Raw genomic sequence first — 11,394 nt, forward strand, 5'->3', positions numbered from 1 at the left:
ACAGCAGAGGGAAATATATCTATTATTTGTAATAACTTTAAATGGAGTATAATCTATAAAAATGTTGTACACCTGAAACTAAAGTAATATTGTAAATCAACTATGCTGCAATTTTTTTTTCATTTATTTTTATTAGTTGGAAGCTAATTAATTTACAATATTGTAGTGGTTTTTGCCATACATTGACATGAATTAGCCATGGATTTACACGTGTTCCCCATCCTGATTCCCCCTCCTGCCTCCCTCCCCATCCCATCCCTCTGGGTCTTCCCAGTGCACCAGCCCTGAGCACTTGTCTCATGCAGCCAACCTGGGCTGGTGGTCTGTTTCACCATTGATAGTATACTTGTTTCAATGCTATTCTCTCAGAACATCCCACCCTTGCCTTCTCCCACAGAGTCCCAAAGTCTGTTCTGTATATCTGTGTCTCTTTTTCTGTTTTGCATATTGGGTTATCATTACCATCTTTTAAAATTCCATATATATGCGTTAGTATACTGTATTGGTCTTTATCTTTCTGGCTTACTTCACTCTGTATAATGGGCTCCAGTTTCATTCATCTCATTAGAACTGATTCAAATGAATTCTTTTTAATGGCTGACTAATATTCCATTATGTATATGTACCATAGCTTCCTTATCCATTCATCTGCTTGTGGGCATCTAGATAGCTTCCATGTCCTGGCTATTATAAACAGTGCTGTGATGAACATTGGGGTACACTTGTCTCTTTTAGATCTAGTTTCCTCGGTGTGTATGCCCAGGAGTGGGATTGCTGGGTCATATGGCAGTTCTATTTCCAGTTTTTTAAGAAATCTCCACACTCTTCTCCATAGCGGCTGTACTAGTTTGCATTCCCACCAACAGTGTAAGAGGGTTCCCTTTTCTCCACACCCTCTCCAGCATTTATTGCTTGTAGACTTTTGGATAGCAGCCATCCTGACTGGCATATAATGGTACCTTGTTGTGGTTTTGATTTGCATTTCTCTGATAATGAGTGATGTTGAGCATCTTTTCATGTGTTTTTTTGCCATCTGAATGTCTTCCTTGGAGAAATGCCTGTTTAGTTCTTTGGCCCATTTTTTGATTGGGTCCTTTATTTTTCTGGAATTGAGCTGCAGGAGCTGCTTGTATATTTTTGAGATTAATTCTTTGTCAGTTGCTTCATTTGCTACTATTTTCTCCCATTCTGAGGGCTGTCTTTTCACCTTGCTTATCGTTTCCTTTGTTGTGCAAAAGCTTTTAAGTTTCATTAGGTCCCATTTGTTTATTTTTGCTTTTATTTCCAATATTCTGGAAGGTGGGCCATAGAGGATCCTGCTGTGATTTATGTCGGAGAGTGTTTTGCCTATGTTCTCCTCTAGGAGTTTGATAGTTTCTGGTCTTACATTTAGATCTTTAATCCATTTTGAGTTTATTTTTGTGTATGGTGTTAGAAAGTGTTCTAGTTTCATTCTTTTACAGGTGGTTGACCAGTTTTCCCAGCACCACTTGTTAAAGAGGTTGTCTTTTTTCCATTGTATATCCTTGCCTCCTTTGTTGAAGATAAGGTGACCATAGGTTCGTGGATTTATCTCTGGGCTTTCTATTCTGTTCCATTGATCTATATTTCTGTCTTTGTGCAAGTACCATACTGTCTTGATGACTGTGGCTTTGTAGTATAGTCTGAAGTCAGGCAGGTTGATTCCTCCAGTTCCATTCTTCTTTCTCAAGATTGCTTTGGCTATTCGAGGTTTTTTATATTTCCATACAAACTGTGAAATTATTTGTTCTAGTTCTGTGAAGAATACCGTTGGTAGCTTGATAGGGATTGCACTGAATCTATAGATTGCTTTGGGTAGTATAGCCATTTTGACAATATTGATTCTTCCAATCCATGAACACGGTATATTTCTCCATCTGTTTGTGTCCATTTTGATTTCTTTCATCAATGATTTATAGTTTTCTATGTATAAGTCTTTTGTTTCTTTAGGTAGATATACTCCTAAGTATTTTATTCTTTTTGTTGCAATGGTGAATGGTATTGTTTCCTTAATTTCTCTTTCTGTTTTCTCATTGTTAGCGTATAGGAATGCAAGGGATTTCTGTGTGTTAATTTTATATCCTGCAACATTACTGTATTCATTGATTAGCTGTAGTAATTTTCTGGCAGAGTCTTTAGGGTTTCCTATGTAGAGGATCATGTCGTCTGCAAACAGTGAGGGTTTTACTTCTTTTCCAATCTGGATACCTTTTATTTCTTTTTCTGCTCTGATTGCTGTGGCCAACACTTCCAAAGTCTGTTGAATAGTAGTGGTGAGAGTGGGCACACATGTCTTGTTCCTAACTTTAAGGGAGATGCTTTCAATTTTTCACCATTGAGGATAATGTTTGCTGAGGGTTTGTCATATATAGCTTTTTTATGTTGAGGTATGTTCCTTCTATTCCTGCTTTCTGGAGAGTTTTTATCATAAATGGATGTTGAATTTTGTCAAAGGCTTTTTTTTGCATCTATTGAGATAATCATATGGTTTTTATCTTTCAATTTGTTAATGTGGTGTATTACATTGATTGACTTGTGGATATTAAAGAATCCTTGCATTCCTGGGATAAAGCCCACTTGGTCATGATGTATGATCTTTTTAATATGTTGTTGAATTCTGTTTGCTAGAATTTTGTTAAGGATTTTTGCATCTATGTTCATCAGTGATATTGGTCTGTAGTTTTCTTTTTTTGTGGCATCCTTGTCTGGTTTTGGAATTAGGGTGATGGTGGCCTCATAGAATGAGTTTGGAAGTTTGCCGCCTTCTGCAATTTTCTGGAAGAGTTTGAGTAAGATAGGTGTTAGCTCTTCTTTAAATTTTTGGTAGAATTCAGCTGTGAAGCCATCTGGTCCTGGGCTTTTGTTTGCTGGAAGTTTTCTGATTACAGTTTTGATTTCCGTGCTTGTGATGGGTCTGTTAAGATCTTTCTGGTTAAGATCTTCTTTCTTTCTGGTTCAGTTTTGGAAAGTTATACTTTTCTAGGAATTTGTCCATTTCTTCCAAGTTGTCCATTTTATTGGCATAGAGCTGCTGGTAGTAGTCTCTTATGATCCTTTGTATTTCATAGTTGTCTGTTGTGATCTCTCCATTTTCATTTCTAATTTTGTTGATTTGGTTCTTCTCCCTTTGTTTCTTGATGAGTCTGGCTAACAGCTTGTCAATTTTATTTACCTTTTCAAAAAACCAACTTTTAGCTTTGTTGATTTTTGCTATGGTCTCTTTTGTTTCTTTTGCATTTATTTCTGCCCTAATTTTTAAGATTTCTTTCCTTCTACTAACCCTGGGGTTCTTCATTTCTTCCTTCTCTAGTTGCTTTAGGTGTAGAGTTAGGTTATTTATTTGACTGAAACAATTTAGCATGCATGCACATTAAAAGGTGGAAATTACTATGTATAAAATTGATAAGCAACAAGGATATATGATACAGCAGAGGGAAATATATCTATTATTTGTAATAACTTTAAATGGAGTGTAATCTATAAAAATGTTGTACACCTGAAACTAAAGTAATATTGTAGATCAATTATACTTCAATTTAAAAAAGAATATTAAAAAAAAGAATGAGTCCCTGATTTCTGACTTGGATGGTGGGTGCCTGGTGACTGTCAGGCACGAGATGAGGGAGACCAGGGATTTCCATTTAAAAAGAGAAGTTGTAAAAAGGGCAGATTGTGGGGTGTGTGGAAAGACAAAAGGAAGGGAAGGCAGAGAAAGAGAAGTTGTAAACAGGGGGCAGACTGTGGGGTGTGTGGAAGGACAAAAGGAACGGAAGGCAGAGAAGTCTCAGGTGGTACAGGTTTCTGTTGCAGGTAAATTTGCCCTTTCCACACTGGAGGCTTGGTGTCAGCCCTCCAAACCTTAAGAGTAGCTCCAACTGCAAAAACATATTCTCAGAAAAATATATGGATGGAGATCAGAGAGCAGTAGCTTACTGTGAGGTTTCTGTCTTAGTCAGCTTGAGTTGCTATACAAAATACTGCCAACTGGTGATTTCTTCAACAGAAACTTTCTGCTCACAGTTCTGGAGGCTGGGAAGTCCAAGATCAAGGTACAGAATGGATTCCTGGTGAGGACCCTCTTTGAAGTTTGTAGACTGCTGCCTTCTTGCTGTATCCTCACATGCCTTTCCTTGTGTGTGCTTGTAGAGAGAGGGAACTCTCTGTCTTCCTCTCCTTATAATGATCCCACCTTTATGATCTCATCTAAACCTGATGACTTCTGAAAGGTCCTACCTCCAAATATCATCACATTGGGCTTAGGGCTTCAACATATGAATTTTGGTGGTGGGGGAGTTTATCCTTCACAAATATTCAGTCCATAAGAGTTTCTTTCAGTGAGAATGGTAAGAGTTCACTCTCAAGGCCACAGTCTTTATAAAGTGACACAGTCCCTGTGTCATGTGGACTCTTTGTATATATGGCTCCAAGATGTCCCCAATTCCTTACAGGAAGAAGAAATTAAGCATTGACTTATAGAGCTTAATGGGGTTTCCCTGGTGGCTCAGTGATAATGAATCCACCTGCCAATGCAGGAGACACAGTTTCGATCCTTGGGTGGGGAAGATCCCCTGGAGAAGGAAATGGCAACCCTTTCTAGTATTCTTGCCTGGGAAAGCCCATGGACAGAGGAGCCTAGTGGGCTACAGTCCAAGGGGTTGCAAAAGAGTCAGACATGACTTAGGGACTAAGCAACAACAAATAGAACTTAACAGCAAAGCCCCTTTGAACCACCTACCAGGATCAGGCTGGTTCCACTGACTTTTGTGGGCTTCTTGCAGATCCTGCTCTCTAGCCTGGAAGAGTGGCGTCTGTGGCACAGCTGATTTATGGAGGGCAATTATTTCCCCTTGTATCCCTGCCCTTATTCCCCACCCTTTCTTTTATCTGCAAGTAAATTTTAAAAGGGGGGAAATTACATGTGTGAATAGAGTAATTTCCAGGATAAGCCCAGGAGCATATTCTTGGTAGCTATATAAGGTTTTGTCAACAGGAGCATGTTTGACTAGTATGGCTGTGTGGAGGAAAAAAAAAACATTATCTCCAGAAACACGAGGTTAGAAGCATTTTTCTTGGAAATGCAGAATAGTTTAAATTATTGCCATGGGAAAAGGAGATTTTACTCTGGCACAAACTCACTGATTTTTAGTAACAAAATTTTTTTTCAAGATTTGATGTTGATAATGTCACTCCTCAGTGTGTGCCAAGGGTTAGGCTGTGGATTCTTTCTCAGTCTGCAGCAGCGATCTGCTCTCCAGTCATGGAAAACCAACACACCAGCCTCTGTTTCAGCTTCAAAACAGTGGTGAAAGGAATTGGCAAGGTTGATAAGATATCACTCTGTGTATTGGTTTTACCTTGCTAATAGCAAAATGCTCTAACAAGTTTATCAGTCCCAGTGGTCTGACACATATGTTAAAAACAGGAACTGGGGTTCCAACGGCTCCAAAGAAAACAGGACACGTATTGTTGGCTTGAATATTTCCTTCTTGCAGTAAATCGGAGTTCAAAGAAACTACAGAATTGAGAGGTAGGCTTTCCATGTGTAATTGCACTCGACAAACATTTATTGTTTAAAAATTCCTTTAATGTTTCCTTCTTGACACAGTGGATCTTTTACAACAGAGGTAGTTCAGATCCAAACACCAAACTATTTCCAATTGAGGTTATCAGAGGTTATCTGTAGGGCCAACAAGTGAGGGAAAGCTAGGCTCTTCTTTGATTTTATTCCCTGTACTCCCTTGTCTTTGCACTAGCTTCAAGCATCCAAAGAACAGTCTTATAAGACAGAAAGAACATGGATTCAGAGTTTCTACGCATCCTGTTAACTTATTGCAGGCAAATTCTTTACCGTCTGAGCTATCTTGGAAGCTCCGAGAATACTGGAGTGGGTAGCCATTCCCTTCTCCAGGGTGTCTTCCCAACCCGGGGTTTGAACCCAGATTTCCTGCATTGTTGGCAGATTCTGTACCCTCTGAGCCACCAGGGAAGCCCCATTTGAGGCTACACCAATCCACATTTCCTAAGGTCTAAACACTTGGCAACAATTACCCAGGTTCCATAATCCACTGGATTGACCAAATCTGGCTTACACTGCAGTGTAGGAAGTAAGAACTTTCTTACAGGAGGCCAAAACTCTAGGAAAGGAGACAAAATAGACCTGGATGCATATGTGATTGTCACCAGTACATTCAGACCCAACCATTGCGTAAAGATAAAGAACTCTGGGACCATCTCTACTCAGATATCTGTATTGAGGCTCCCAAGGATTGTTTGGCTGGTTGGAGAAGACCTGAGATTGGAGGGTGAAGATATCTGCAGGAATTTTAAACAGAATTAATGTCAGAGAGGGTCAAAGAGTAGGAACATTCCTTACGTGATGGGTAGAAGAAGCTGTGGATAAGTGGAATCCAGGGTAAAGGTACCGATGGAAGCCGTGGCTTCAGCATCTAGGGTCTCCTGAAGCCCATCCTTGAGCCTCTAAGGGTCTGTGGAGTTCAGGATAGGAGCTGCTGCTGTGGCAGCTACCTGCACAGACAGAAAGTTAGTGTGGTACAGGGCAGAGAAGGCAGACATGGGAGCAGACAGAAGGGAAGGCAGTTCTGCTCTGAACATGAGAGGGAAGGCTGGAAGAATCTGGGGATGTTCCTGGTAGAGCAGCTCAGATGACAGGAGACCTCCTTGGAAAGACTCTACAAGGACATCAGGCTGTGATCCTAAAAAGACCCCAGGCACCAGAGGCTGACTGCTGGCCTCTGCACCCATTTCAACAATTCTCACACAGGGCTGAGAATTTCCTTCTTAACTGTTCACTGGAAAGTACGAAGATTTCGTTCATCTGAAAACAGTAACAACTTAATGTTTATCATCAGGGAATCCATGCCATCTACAGTACTAGTGTTCTCTTTTTCTCCTCTTAGCCTTGGTGGAAAAGGGGAATCACTTCTTTGGCTTTTAGAGCCTTCTGTCTTCACAATGAGCCTGAGATCAGCACTGTACAGAGGAGCAGAGGCTCTGGGCAGCTTGGGGATTTGCCCTGGCCCCCTTGACCTGTAGTGGGTAGAGGCATGATTCCAAGCTCAGTGCTCTTTCCATTATACCCTTTACTTGGTCCCTGGTCAGACAGGTCCTGTGTTTTGTGCTTAAGGTTTCCCTGCATCAGGGCAGGAATACAGATGCAGATGTAGAGAATGGACTTGTGGATACAGGTTGGAGAAGGAGAGGGTGGGATGAATTGAGAGAGTAGCTTTGGCATATACACACTCAGTTCAGTTCAGTTCAGTCGCTCAGTTGTGTCTTACTCTTTATGACCCCATGAACCGCAGCACGCCAGGCCTCCCTGTCCATCACCAACTGCTGGAGTCCACCCAAACCCATGTCCATTGAGTTGGTGATGCCATTCAACCATCTCATCCTCTGTTGTCCCCTTCTCCTCCCACCCTTAATCTTTCCCAGCATTAAGGTCTTTTCAAATGAGTCAACTCTTCGCATCAGGTGGCCAAAGTATTGGAGTTTCAGCTTCAACATCAGTCCTTCCAATGAATATTCAGGACTTATCTCCTTTAGGATGGACTGGCTGGATCTCCTTGCAGTCCAAGGGACTCTCAAGAGTCTTCTCCAACAGCACACTTCAAAAGCATCAATTCTTCAGCACTCAGCTTTCTTTATAGTCCAACTCTCACAGCCATACATGACTACTGTATGGATAGCCTTGACTAGACGGAGCTTTGTTGACAAAGTGATGTCTCTGCTTTTTAATATGCTGTCTCGGTTGGTCAAAACTTTCCTTCCAAGGAGTAAGTGTCTTTTAATTTCATGGCTGCACTGCCATGAGTAAAATAGCTAGCTAGTGGGAAGCTGTTGTATAGCACAAGGGGACTCAGCTCAACGCTCTGTGATGACCTAGAGTTGGGGAAGGAGGCTCAAGAGGAAGGGGATATATGTATACTTGTAGCTGATTCATGTTGCTGTAGAGCAGAAACCAATACAACATTGTAAAACTATTATCCTCCAATTAAAAATTTTAAAAATATATCAAATGTGAGCCTAATAGATGGGGAGAAATACTAGACTTGTAAAGGTGTAATGAATTGATGTTTACACTTTTCCAATATTAAATAAAATTCCTTGAGTGAGAAAAAAAGATTTAACTGCATTACTCATTCTCACTTTCATCCCTGTGACTGTGACAAAGATCACCAACTACTTTCCTGCTCTCTACCTCGACCACTTGTGTGATGGTGTTGGCTATCTTGCAAACAGCTAGAAGGCTCCAGGATCCATGATCCTCCTGAAATGTGGGCACTAGGAATGCACCACTCCCACTAATGGAGTCCTTTCTTTACCCCAGAGTGAGGACCAGGAGCTCTGCCTCCTCCACCCCTCCATGAGGAAGGAACAACCCATCTATACAGGGCTTGGGGACTTTGGAAAGATTCCAAGGACCCTGACCCTGGAACTGACAAGGTCCAAAGAAAAAATTCAGTTTCAAAAAGAAGAGGTGTGTGCGGAGACCCAAAGAGCTGCTCCTGGGGAGCCTCGGACACATAGTGGGTTGAATAAAAGTTCATTCAGGTTTTTCTGTATGATGTTATGGAAAAACCCAAATGAACTTTTCAGCCAACCAAACAGAAAACAAGATGCCATTGATGAGTGGGACAGCTTTCCTTCCCTTGTCAGGATCCAAAGTCTGTTCAGGAGGGAGACTCTCCGTCCATACTGGAGCATCCAGTGGATACCTCTTCACGGCCGAGAGAAAGTTCTGGATGAAGATAGAGCAGAGGATGGCTCAAAAGAGGATTACTACACACACCTGTTAGGCTTCCCAGGTGGTGCTAGTGGTAAAGAACCCACCTGCCAATGTAGGTAGACATAAGAGATGTGGGTTCAATCCCTGAGTTGGGAAGATCCCCTGGAGGAGGGCATTGCAACCCACTCCAGAATTCCTACCTGGAGAATCCCCATGGACAGAGGAGCCTGGTGGGCTATAGTCCATAGGGTCACAAAAAGTCAGATGTGACTGAACTTAGCACGCATGAAATTACACCTGTCAGGAGTGATGGGGAGCAGACCACAGGAGAGTCACACTGTCTGGGGAAATGTGGGGATTACCATATCAGTGGAGGGTGGTGACAATGACCTCATGAAACTGAGAGGAAGCCCAGGACCTCTGCGCACAGGGACCCTTCTCTTTGTGACCCCATGGACTGCAGCCTGCCAGGCTTCTCTGTCCATGGGAATTCTCCAGGCAAAAATACTGGAGTGGGTTGCCATGCCCTACTCCAGGGGCTCCTCCCAATCCAGGGATCAAACCCATGTCTCCTGCATTGCAGGCAGATTCTTTACCATCTGAGCCACCAGGGAAGCCCCTCCTGAAGCCACCATGACTGAAATCAGGGAATCAATTCTAGTTCCAGATCACCAGGCCTTGGACTACTGGGGTTTGCACATGTGAGCTCAGTCACTCAATCATGACTCTTTGCAACCCCATGGACTGTAGCCCACCAGGCTCCTCTGTCCTTGGGATTCTTCAGGCAAGAATACTGGAGTGGGTTATCATTTCCTCCTCCGGGGGATTTTCCTGACTCAGGGATCACACCCTCATTTCTTGCATCTCCTGCATTGGCAGGCAAATTCTTAACCACTGAGCCTTGTGGGGAGCCCTTGAGGTTTGTACACTACTTACCTATTTGTGGAGGTGGATTTTCTTTTCCTTCAACAAAACCTTTTGTTTGCAAAGCTTGGACAAACAGGGTTGTGTGTTGAAGAAATTTCCCATGTCTCTGCCCATGATTTTGACTGAGGCCAAACTACTTGGGTGCACACTTTGTCGGCTCCAAGATTATACTATGGATTCAGTTTTCCCCAGGTGAAATTGTTGCCTTATAACACCCTGTCAGGCCCACCAACAGGTAGGATTAGTGTGTGGGTCACATGAAAAATTGTGTGAACCCCTTAATCTGCAAGTCTCTGTGTTTGAGGCAACTTAGTAAATAAAGGGAGGAGCTTCCTGGGAAGTTCTGGTGTTTAGCATTAATCTTCTGCCAATGATTTACTTCCCTTGGCACTGTTGAATTGAAGATTATCAGGTCATTTATCAGAAAGTGCAGCAGGAAAAAATTTGTCATTGCTGCTAAGACCACAGGTATTGGTCAACTACAAGTTTCTGGCTAGAAGGTAAGCTCTGATTCATTGGATTTGTATTTTCTGAAAGAGTTACATGTAAAGTAAAAAACTGACCACTAATGAATGAGATGTCTGCTCTCCTGGTGTTGGCTGGAGTTAGAGCTTATGTTGAAGGAGAGGGAGGTGCTGCAGGTATCTGCTCAGAGCCCAGGTTTTGGGGACAGGTAGACCCAAGTCAAAATCATGGCTCTGCTAACTGTGTAGTCTTGGCAAGTGATTTAACCTTCAGTTTGCCTCTTCTTAATTCTATTAGTTTTTCGGTAAGTTGTCTTGGATTTTCTCTGTAGACAATCATATTTTCTACAACTAGTGATACTTTTGTCTCTTCCTTTCTAATATTCATAATGGAAATTCTTTTCTCTTGTTTCATTTCATTGGTTAGACTTAGCAGAATGATGGGGACAGTAACAGTGATAATGGACATCCATACTACATTCCTGGTCTTAACGGGCAGGTTTCAATGCTTCATATTGAAGCATTCATGATCATTGCTATATGTTCTGGTAGACACTCAGCTTAAGAAAGTTTCCTTGTGCTTTTAAAAAATCATGAATGGATGTCAAATTTTATGTTGTCAGCATCTATTGAGCTAAAATGATCATACAGTTTTTCTTTTTTAATCTGTCAAAATAATGCATTTCATTAATAGTTTTCCTACTAATTAATGATTTTGCTATTGCAAATCATCCTTAAATTCCTCAGGTAAAACCTAATCAATGCATCTTTTGAACATTGCAGGATTTGATTGGATCATATTTTATTCAGAATTTTAAAAATCAACGCTTATAATTACTAAAGAAATGCAAGTAAAAACCACAAAGACATATCACCTCACACCTGTCAGAATGGCTAGTATCAAAAAGTCTGTAAATAACAAATGTTGGTGAGGAGGTACAGAATAGAGAATTCTCATACAGGGTCCGTTGGAATGTAAATTGGTACAGCCTCTATGGAAAACAGTATGCAGATTCCTCAAAAAACTCAAAATAGAATTACCGTATGATCTAACAATTCCATTTCTTGGTATATATCCAAAGAAAACAAAACCATGAATTTGAAAAGACACATGTACCCCAATGTACATAGCAGTACTATTTACAACAGGCAAAATATGGAAGCAACCCAAGTGCCCATCAATAGATGAATGGATAAAGATAATGGGATTATTACTCAGCCATAAAAATAATGAAA

The sequence above is a fragment of the Odocoileus virginianus genome, chromosome 4, assembly GCF_023699985.2.
Source record: "Odocoileus virginianus isolate 20LAN1187 ecotype Illinois chromosome 4, Ovbor_1.2, whole genome shotgun sequence".
Taxonomy (NCBI): domain Eukaryota; kingdom Metazoa; phylum Chordata; class Mammalia; order Artiodactyla; family Cervidae; genus Odocoileus; species Odocoileus virginianus.